General features: G+C 41.6%; 1 long non-coding RNA gene across 1 annotated transcript; it reads left to right on the forward strand.

The window, feature by feature from the left end:
• Positions 1-1,884: 1,884 nt before the first annotated feature.
• Positions 1,885-5,226, forward strand: LOC309528929. Its single transcript, XR_014217992.1, has 3 exons — positions 1,885-1,957; positions 3,484-3,645; positions 5,090-5,226. It is a non-coding gene; the product is annotated as an uncharacterized lncRNA (long non-coding RNA).
• The last annotated feature ends 4,613 nt before the right edge of the window (positions 5,227-9,839 follow it).

Consider the following 9,839-nt stretch of genomic DNA (forward strand, 5'->3'; position numbering starts at 1 on the left):
GTTAGAAGGGAAGACCTTGTCCCCATAATCCCACACCTCAGTCAAGCCTGAAATTGCCCTTCGCATGTAAGTCTTCATTAGAAATGAAGAACTTTAAAGGGAGGAAAAAATCCCCATATTACAAATGATCAAACACTTTAATTGGCATGGTTTGGGATAGAGCCAAAATGAATGTGCACTGGGGGAAAAATGCAGTAAATGATGCTGATAGCAGAGGAGGTGACCTTAGAAAAAATGTAGTGGCAATTTTGTTAATATTGCCCAATTAATAGCAACATTGAAGATAACCTTGAATGACTAAACCAGAATAGTTCCTTGTCCATAATGAGATGAATAGCAAAGTTAAATGACATCATTCTTCTGAAAAAGATTCCGTGTACAAAAATCAGGAGCCATATTCCAGTTTGAATCGTTCTTGTACCGGTGCACCAACAATTCTATTCACTTTTACTCAGAAGTAAAGCTGCAGTTCTAAACCCCAATCCATGGTGCTGGAGACAGTCAAGATTTAGTGCAGTCTTTGTACAATAGTCTCTGCTGGCCTTGGCTAGTTGCTCGGTTGAGATCTGCCACTGCAGAGACCCTTGCTTCAGCTGCAAAAATGGGGCACAGGACATGCTACGGAAAATGCAACAGAAAAAATGAAGCATTACAAGTCCAAAGAAGGACTAGCTATGGATCCATTGGAGCTTAGGCCAATTAGGAATGGGGGAGGAATTCACAGGATATTGATCCAATCTGATGCTTCCAAACTTATTGGGGATTGGAACACAACTCCCAGATAGATTATGCATCTATCTAGATTTTGCAGTGGATTTTCCGTGTGCAGGAAGTGCATGCAAAACAACATACTTAGTATACAAGACATGCATAAAACACATTTTTAATGGATAAATTCCCCAAAAAGTATTGGAGGGAAATGAGTATTTATGGAAATTTTACTTTAAGAAGTATGAAAAAAAGCAATGGGATGGAACAGCACACAGGGTACAGAATGGCACCCAACAGGGTGGAACAGACACATGATTGGACCTATGGTTGGGTCTGAAGGCCCAAGGTACCACCTTGCTGAAACTAAGCAGCTCTGCAGTAAGCAGGTCTGTAGTTGGTCAGCGTCTGGATGGGTGACCACCTGGGAACCACATGAAGGCGAATTTGGATTCCATGATGGAAGAAAGGTGGGATATCAATGTAAGGAGATAAAAAAATAAAAAAATATGGCATTACTCACTCAGCTCATCCCTAAGGCCAATCCACTTTTTGGGAAAGCCTGGAACTGGTATAGTAGAAAAGAAAAGAAAAGAAAAGAAAAGAAAAGAAAAGAAAAGAAAAGAAAAGAAAAGAAAAGAAAAGAAAAGACTCCTTCCACCTTAACCAGCAGGAGCTTGTAGGATCCGCTGCTCTGCTCCTCACTTCTCCTGCCCCTCTTAGGATTGCTCTGCTGTTCACTCTTTGTTTACTAAAGGTAAAGATAAAGGGACCCCTGACCATTAGGTCCAGTCGTGGCTGACTCTGGGGTTGCGGCGCTCATCTCGCTTTATTGGCCGAGGGAGCTGGTGTACAGCTTCCGGGTCATGTGGACAGCATGACTAAGCCGCTTCTGGTGAATCAGAGCAGTGCATGGAAACGCCCTTTACCTTCCAGCTGGAGCGGTACCTATTTATCTACTTGCACTTTGATGTGCTTTCAAACTGCTAGGTTGGCAGGAGCAGGGACCGAGCAACGGGAGCTCACCCCGTCACGGGGATTCACACTGCCGACTTTCTGATCAGCAAGTCCTAGGCTCTGTGGTTTAACCCACAGCGCCACCCGCATCCCTTTGTTTACTAGGGCTCACCTAACTGTGAATAAGATTGCAGCCTAGCAGCAGAACCACTGGGAGTCAACTGCAATAAGCTCAATGGAACTTTCTTCTCAGGGTGATGGATAGGATTGCATTGCTAATCTCAGTCTGCAGGTATTTCTGGTTCTTTTCATTGCTTATTCTTTTGCAGATAATTCAAAAGCTACAAGTACTGTGATTCTGCACACTTATGCTTAGGGAAAATACACCCTTCTCAGCACTGTACCAATTTATAATAGCCAGCTCTGGCCTCAAGTGGTAGAGTGAAATTTTCAAAAGGATAAATGTTGTTTTTCAGGACAAAGTGTGTATTCAGTGTATGCCATGTGTTTATATAGCCTGCTAATTGGAAAGCTTTCAAATATTAAAAATAATTGTTAACAGCTCTAATAGCCTTTCATTTAGAGAAATGAGAGAGTTTTCGAAAAAATTAAATAAATCTCCAGTTGCCTACCTCAGTACCGTTGACATTAGCCATATTCTTTGTTTTAGTTCTTACCTCCTTAGACATATCCAGTTAATAGCTTTGTGGCACAAACACTTAGGACTTCGGGGATATTAATTAGCAAGCAAACCAAAGAATAAAATAAATTTATTCTCTCGATATATTAACATTCTTACATGTTCCTCCATATTCTGCAGGTTGATCTATAACAAGCACATTTTCCTTGGCAATTGGAAAGTTTACTGAAACCACATGTGTGTGGTTTTTCCTGTAACCAGTGGAGGCTGACCCATTAGGAGAATGAGGCCCTGCCCCATCACCCTCAACTAGCCGCACCTGGCAGACAGCACTGGCTTTCAACTTCCTACTCCTTGGTGTCAGTGTCACCCTTGCAGAACCCAGCAGGGAGAAAGAGGTACAAAACTACAATCAGTTGGTTCTGCCTATACTAATTGAATCTAGTGTCACCTACTTTAGCTGTCTGCCCTATCAGCCCCAATGAGCACTAGCCTATTTTTAAAAAGCCCAAGCAAATTAAAATGCAGCCACAGAAGATGTATTCTAAAGAACGAAGTGGGGTGAGAGACTTCTGGCCTCTCCCCTCTCTTCTTCATCAATTAAATGTAATCTATATAAACAATTATATCAGTAGTGAGATGTGCTATGGCACAGAGATGTTGAGCCACCCTCCTGACACCAGTATTACTGTTGTTGACCTGGATGGGGCAGAACAGGGGGGCAGTGAGGCTAGGGAGCACAGGCACACTGGCATGGACCTCATCAACAAGGTAGTGCTCCCAGTGGTGCACCCAAATGTCATGGTCCTAGTGTATGATGTGAGGACACATGAAGCCACCACCTTGCTTAAGTTAAGCAAGTCTGGCCCAGTTCACTGCTTGGATAGCTGACCACCAGAGAACCATATGGATGCTACCTTGGCTTTTCTGCAGAGTCTTACCATTGATGGGGTGGAAATTTGTACTGTGCCCTGAAATATTAAATTTTAAGCATCCTAGATCTTTCTAAGGAAAAACTCGGTTCCCCATGAATTATAAATGCCAAAAAAAGAAGCCTCTTACTGTAGAAAGAGTGCATAACATGTTTACACAATTGTACTATGATGCCTATTTTAATCATAGAAACATGACCATAAGTAGCCATTGTATTTCTTATAGAATGTATTTTGTCGTTTCAGCCTTGGAAATGAGCTGAAAGTACACTGTTGCCAGCATTTATTTGGAACATTTATATTTTATATTCCCCTTTCTTCCATGATGGAATGAAAGTTCACATGGGGTTGCCAAAGAGTCTCCCATCCAAATGCTAACAAGACCACAGCCAGCTTAACTTCAACAAGGTAGCTTATTGCATGGCCTCAGGCAATGAACTGGGACCTCTGTAGAGGTTGAGAAGCAAGGAACTCACAAAAGCATTCAGGGAGAAAATGAAAAATTCATGGATCATAATGCTATCAGTGGGACGCGGGTGGCGCTGTGGGTTAAACCACAGAGCTTAGGACTTGCCGATCAGAAGGCCGGCGGTTCAAATCCCCGCGACGGGGTGAGCTCCCGTTGCTCGGTCCTTTCTCCTGCCAACCTAGCAGTTCAAAAGCACATCAAAGTGCAAGTAGATAAATAGGTACCCCTCCGGCTGGAAGGTAAATGGCGTTTCCGTGCGCTGCTCTGGTTTGCCAGAAGTGACTTAGTCATGCTGGCCACATGACCCGGAAGCTGTACACCGACTCCCTTGGCCAATAAAGCAAGATGAGCGCCGCAACCCCAGAGTCGGTCACGATTGGACCTAATGGTCAGAGGTCCCTTTACCTTTACCTTAATGCTCTCAGTGTCTACTAGTCATAATGCCTATGCTGTGTCTCCATGGTCAGCAGCCATTGTATGCTTCCAGTTGATAGAAACTACATGGCAGGGGGAGTGTTCTTGTATTTAGCTCCTGCTTGTGGGTTTCTCACAGGCATCTGATTGGCCAGTATGAAAACCAGAAGTTGGACTAGATGGGCTATAGCAGGCTTCCTCAACCTCGGGCCTTCAGATGTTTTGAGACTACAGTTCCCATCATCCCTGACCACTGGTCCTGGTAGCTAGGGATCATGGGAGTTGTAGGCCAAAAACAGCTGGAGGGCTGAGGTTGAGGAAGCCTGGGCTATAGGGCTGATTCAGCAGGTTCTCCTCATGTTCTTAACTAACCTATAACTATTTAGTTTACACATGTCTAACTCCCTGTTGCTGTCATGCACAAAGGATTGCTCCAAGAATGTTTACAGTGTACTGTGTACATTTCACCCTCTCTAGTGGAATATTTCCAGTTATCTTTATGTCACCTTTCTAGTGCAAGTATTTGAAATTTCATGGAAAGGTTAAAATAACTAACATTTCACTTTTTAAGTACTCCAAATTTTTCTATCACATGGCAGAGTTTTGCAAATGGAAGATAAATGGCCATTTATTTTTCTAATGCACATAGTTCAGCACATCTTACTAAAAATGAAAAGAACTATTTTATTGCTGAGACTACACAATTCTCCTCTATATTGTGGAAGCAATTTTCCAATGTTTTATCACTTGATCACATTGAAAACTCAAATTATTATTCATTTCTGCTCATGCAACTAAACCACAAATAGCATAGTTGGCCATTCACAGCCTAGGGAAGAAGAAAATATAATAAATCTTCAATTTATTTATCATTATTTTTTTCTGGATCCTTTTCCCTATTTCAGCATAGATTATAGCAGCCACTGGGGACAAAACACTAACCAAATTACACCATTATTTTTTGTGTAGGTCCTTGGATATTGTTTTCAAAAAGAGACCACTAAATTTATCTGGACTAGAGAGCTTGCTACATAAGATTGATCAAATTGAGAATGTGTTATCTGTACAGTGAAGCCTCCAACAAAATTCAATTCCTATTGTTTGAAGACAAGGGTGCTAAAAGGAGCTTGTGGTTTTTTAGAGATACACCAGCCACGAGCAAGTAGTAGTAAATTAGTCATGTGAGTACTGCTGATATGAATTACAAGCCCTGGAATGCATGTCAGTAAATGTGTTGTGCCAGAATGAGTAGAACAGGCATGTCCAAAGTCCGTTTGGGGGGCTTAATCCTGCCCACAAATCGGTTTAATCCAGCCCCCACAGGCAATTCCTTTCCGTGGTTCTGAAAAAAGGTCAATCACTTTGGGGCTTAGCAACTTGAATCTTTAAAAAAGCTCAACAACAACTTTGAGGTCAAGTTGTAAAATGCCAAAATGCAGTTCTTTTATTTTTATTTTCTCGTTTATTTATTAGATTTATATACCATCCATCATCAAAAGATCTCAGAGCAATTCACAAGATAAAAACACAAGATAACACAAGATCAAAGCACAAATAAATAGTTAGGTAGATAGACTGACATGAACGCTAGGGAAGAATCCAAATTAGCACTGAGTTAAAGTCCCTTAGAGGTTACAGATAGGTAGCCGTGTTGGTCTGCCATAGTCAAAATAAAAAAATTCCTTCCTGTAGCACCTTAAAGACCAACTAAGTTAGTTCTTGGTATAAGCTTTTGTGTGCATGCACACTTCTTCAGATACAGGAAGGATTTTTTTTTTATTTTCCCTTAGAGGTGTAATAGTTGCACTAGTGGAATGACTTGCACAAGGGAAGGTGCAGGAAGCCAGCGTGTTTCTCATAACTGGTTGCACCACAGATTGTTGAAGGCCCAATACTTCACATTGTGCAGTCTGCTGCACAACTGGTTGCACAACAACATTGTGCAGTCTGCTGCACAACTGGTTGCACAACAAGCTTCCTATGGAGCCACTTTGTGCTGGATTTCATACTGGACACCACTCTTTTTCTCGTTCTTATGCTGGCGCAACAGCCCTTGCGCTGGAAGTCAGGGAACATTGAACCCCAGCTGTACGCCATAGTGCCACATCTGACTGCCAGTATAAATGAGGCAGTCATGAACATACAAAGCATAAATAAAGGGAACGACATGACATCAATCAGGCTTCCATTTTTCCCAAACAAACAAGGCTTTTGATGGGGCCAGCAGAGAGCAAAGTGGGATATGTTACAAGATTTTACCAGGCACAGAGAAATAATTCTTGGGCACTGAAGACTTATGAAGAAATGTACCCATACTTTGGGAGTGTACATATACGGCTTAATATAACCCCTATTCCTTTGCAAAGATGCCTTTAAAACTGGTAGCTCAATGTTAAATATTCACAAGGTGAGTGACACCAGATCCATTATAATTAAACCATATTAGAATCACTGAACTGAATCATTTTATAGCTTTACAATTATCTTGCAGACAATGTACTCAGTAATTTTTGCTAAATGCTTAAGTATCCAATTTGACCTGAAGGGTGCTGTTTTCGACTTGCATGATGGCTAAATATATTAATGTCCCAGAAAACGTTTCATACTCCATTTATTGTAAAATATACCATTTTTAATAGGTGGCATTGTAAAACTTAATGCTAAGATGTTCTAGTAGCATTTACAAAAGTTCAGGCAATGGCTCCATCCAAAGTTTCATTCATATTTCTAATATTTGTAAAACTACGTGTCCATTGAATTTCTTATGTACATGGATTTATTTTAAGCTATCAAACTTTTAGAGAGACAGTAATTATTTTGATATCCAGTTATTATATTTTCTTGCAAATACAATTGTATGGCTTTCGCAGAAGCGCATAACACCGTACTTCCTATACACTTAAGAAAAATAACTGTAATTTATCTAAGCACTTTAAATTTGAATATTATTGAGGGGGATTCCAGAATGTTAAATAGTAAAAAAAAAGAAGAAAAAACAATTGTCACTGAGGGGTTTTTATTTATTATTTAAAGGGTTTACTTATTTCAAGAAGGGAGTGGCTGAGTTCTTCTCAGTGGTGTGGGCTAAGCTACTTCTGATTGAAAGTGGAAACTCACATTATAGAAGGCTATAATTATAGAAATATCCTTAATTAAGTTTTAATTGTTTTTATTACTTCAATCCATCTCAAATCATTATTATTTTAAGATTTTGGTTTTATTTCATTTTTATGTGTATTGTGATTTAGTATATATTATTTATAGTTTAATTCATTTAATATTCTTTTATGATTTTGCATGTTATATTTGCCCAATACAAATCAGATATTCTGTATATTGTTGTTGTTTAGTCGTTTAGTTGTGTCCAACTCTTCATGACCCCATGGACCAGAGCATGCCAGGCACTCCTGTCTTCTACTGCCTCCCGCAGTTTAGTTAAACTTATGCTGGTAGCTTTGAGAACACTGTCCAACCATCACATCCTCCATCTCCTTGTGCCCTCAATCTTTCCCAACATCAGGGTCTTTTCCAGGGAGTCTTTTCTTCTCATGAGGTGGCCAAAGTATTGGAGCCTCAGCTTCAGGATCTGTCCTTCCAGTGAGCATTCAGGGCTGATTTCCTTCAGAATGGATAGGTTTGATATTCTTGCAGTCCATGGGACTCTCAAGAGTCTCCTCCACCATAATTCAAAAGCATCAGTTCTTCGGCGATCAGCCTTCTTTATGGTCCAGCTCTCACTTCCATACATTACTTGTAAAACCAGAGCTTTAACTATACGGACGTTTGTCGGCAAGGTGATGTCTCTGCTTTTTAAGATGCTGTCTAGGTTTGTCATTGCATTCTGTATATTGCTACTATGGAAATTCTTGTTTTGGCATTTTACAACTTCCATTTTAGGAATACAATGGTTGTTGTTCTTGTTAATTAAAAAAGTAAAAATAGAAGTCCCCTTCATCTATCTTTCTCTGAGTTTACTGTGCAAAGTAAAAGGTAGCATTTCTCCAGACCACCACTTCAGTGTTGGAGTAGGCTAGGCGAAAGTGCTACCTTTTACTCTTAAAAGCACGCAGAGCCTTTTATTTCTGTTCTTGCCACTGCAGTGCTTAACATGAAGACTGGAGATAAAGATCTATCTGGCTGCTCTTTAGAGATCCAGCACTGGTGTGAAGGAACACTTTGTTTCACTCTTAAAGAGCAAGCAGAGTGCCTTATCTGAGATCTTTGTGCTACAGTGCTGAACAATGACCTGCATGTTGGCAGGCTGGATCTGTGCCATGGTTCCGCCACCCCTTTCCTTATGTAGACATCTTGCTGTTAGTAAGTACAGTGCAAGTGAATTCTTGCAAATGATTCACACTGCAAGAGGGGATAGGTGTGGAGTAGGGCAGAGGGAGAGAGATTCCCCCCTCTCTTTCCCTGTTTGCACATTCACACAGCTGTGCATTCTCCTTCCTGTTATTTCTCTCATCCATTCATACTCGCATTGCTTCACATCCAAATGAATCCTCACTTTTTGCACATGTTCCATCATATGCACACAACCCTGAGATTAAGAGTTGCACGTTCTGCCATCCAAATACATTTTCTCTCCCATCCATATCTATATATACATTTTCCCCACATGCCTATCTACATACATGTATGTTTTCTCTGACACACCTACACATGCACATAGCATGAACTGCCATCCTCGAAGCTTGGTATGGATAGATATGCTGCATCAGAAATCTAGATCTCAAGTTATTGTAGTGGAAATGTGGAAGAAAATTGTATTTCAAGGAGTTAGGTGGCATGTCCCTTTCCCTTTAACTTCCCCAGTTTGAGATCTGCTGGATTCTTGTGTTTCTTGGGTTCTTCTGTGTTGCAAGTGCTGGCTGGATGCCGGCTGCAGGTAGAGGGAGACTCTCAGCCGCTCTGTATTAATTCCATCTCAGGGTCCTGGGCTAATCATGAGTAATGCCACTTGATTACATCAAGGCAGGCTATAAAAGCCATAGGTGGGAGGGGCCCAGGAGAGCTTCTACCCAGATCAAAGGCCCTGATACTGGGAGACTGATGGTTGGGGTCTTTCTCCTGCTGCTCTGCCTGGGGCTCCGGGCAGCTGAAGGGCAGATTGGGTAGCCCCTGTCGGGTATGTTTTATTTTATGCTTTGCATGCTTGCTGTTGATTTGTTAATTAAACTGCTTTGGTTCCCCATCCACCTCCTCATTCCTTTTGTCCTGATATCTTTGGAAAGAACTGCTGTATTTGGCAGCGCAGTTATTCAAGGCTTTTTGCATCAACGCTTTAAATTAGAAATGTATAGGTAGCTGCTGCAGACCAAGCATGCTAGGTGTGACATTGGAAGCTTGGGTTTTTGCTCCATATGAAACCCAAAGGTGCATTTGGGTACAACTTTGGAGTGGGGACCAAACCTGTGCCCAGGAGCAGCTGGCACAGTGGGGCAGGGAATAGCTGCCACTTACCAGGATTGGGTGGAGGCAGGTCAAGATGGCTGCACTGATTGGATAGCATTGTGTGTAAGTGTCCAATTGGCTGTGCTGGTGCCCTGACTTAAGGTTGAGCTTGCCTGCCCTGCCCCCACCCCAGTAAGCAGCCACAGTTTCATTGCTGGGATGGCACCTCTGTGCTCACCCCATGCCAGCCCATCCTGCCTGCTTCCTGCCCTTAGTGATGGCAACCATTGAGAAAAAAAGTCTCTCACAATCATTATATAGC

The sequence above is a fragment of the Podarcis vaucheri genome (genome assembly GCF_965113315.1).
Source record: "Podarcis vaucheri genome assembly, chromosome: 3".
NCBI classification, from domain to species: Eukaryota; Metazoa; Chordata; class Lepidosauria; order Squamata; family Lacertidae; genus Podarcis; species Podarcis vaucheri.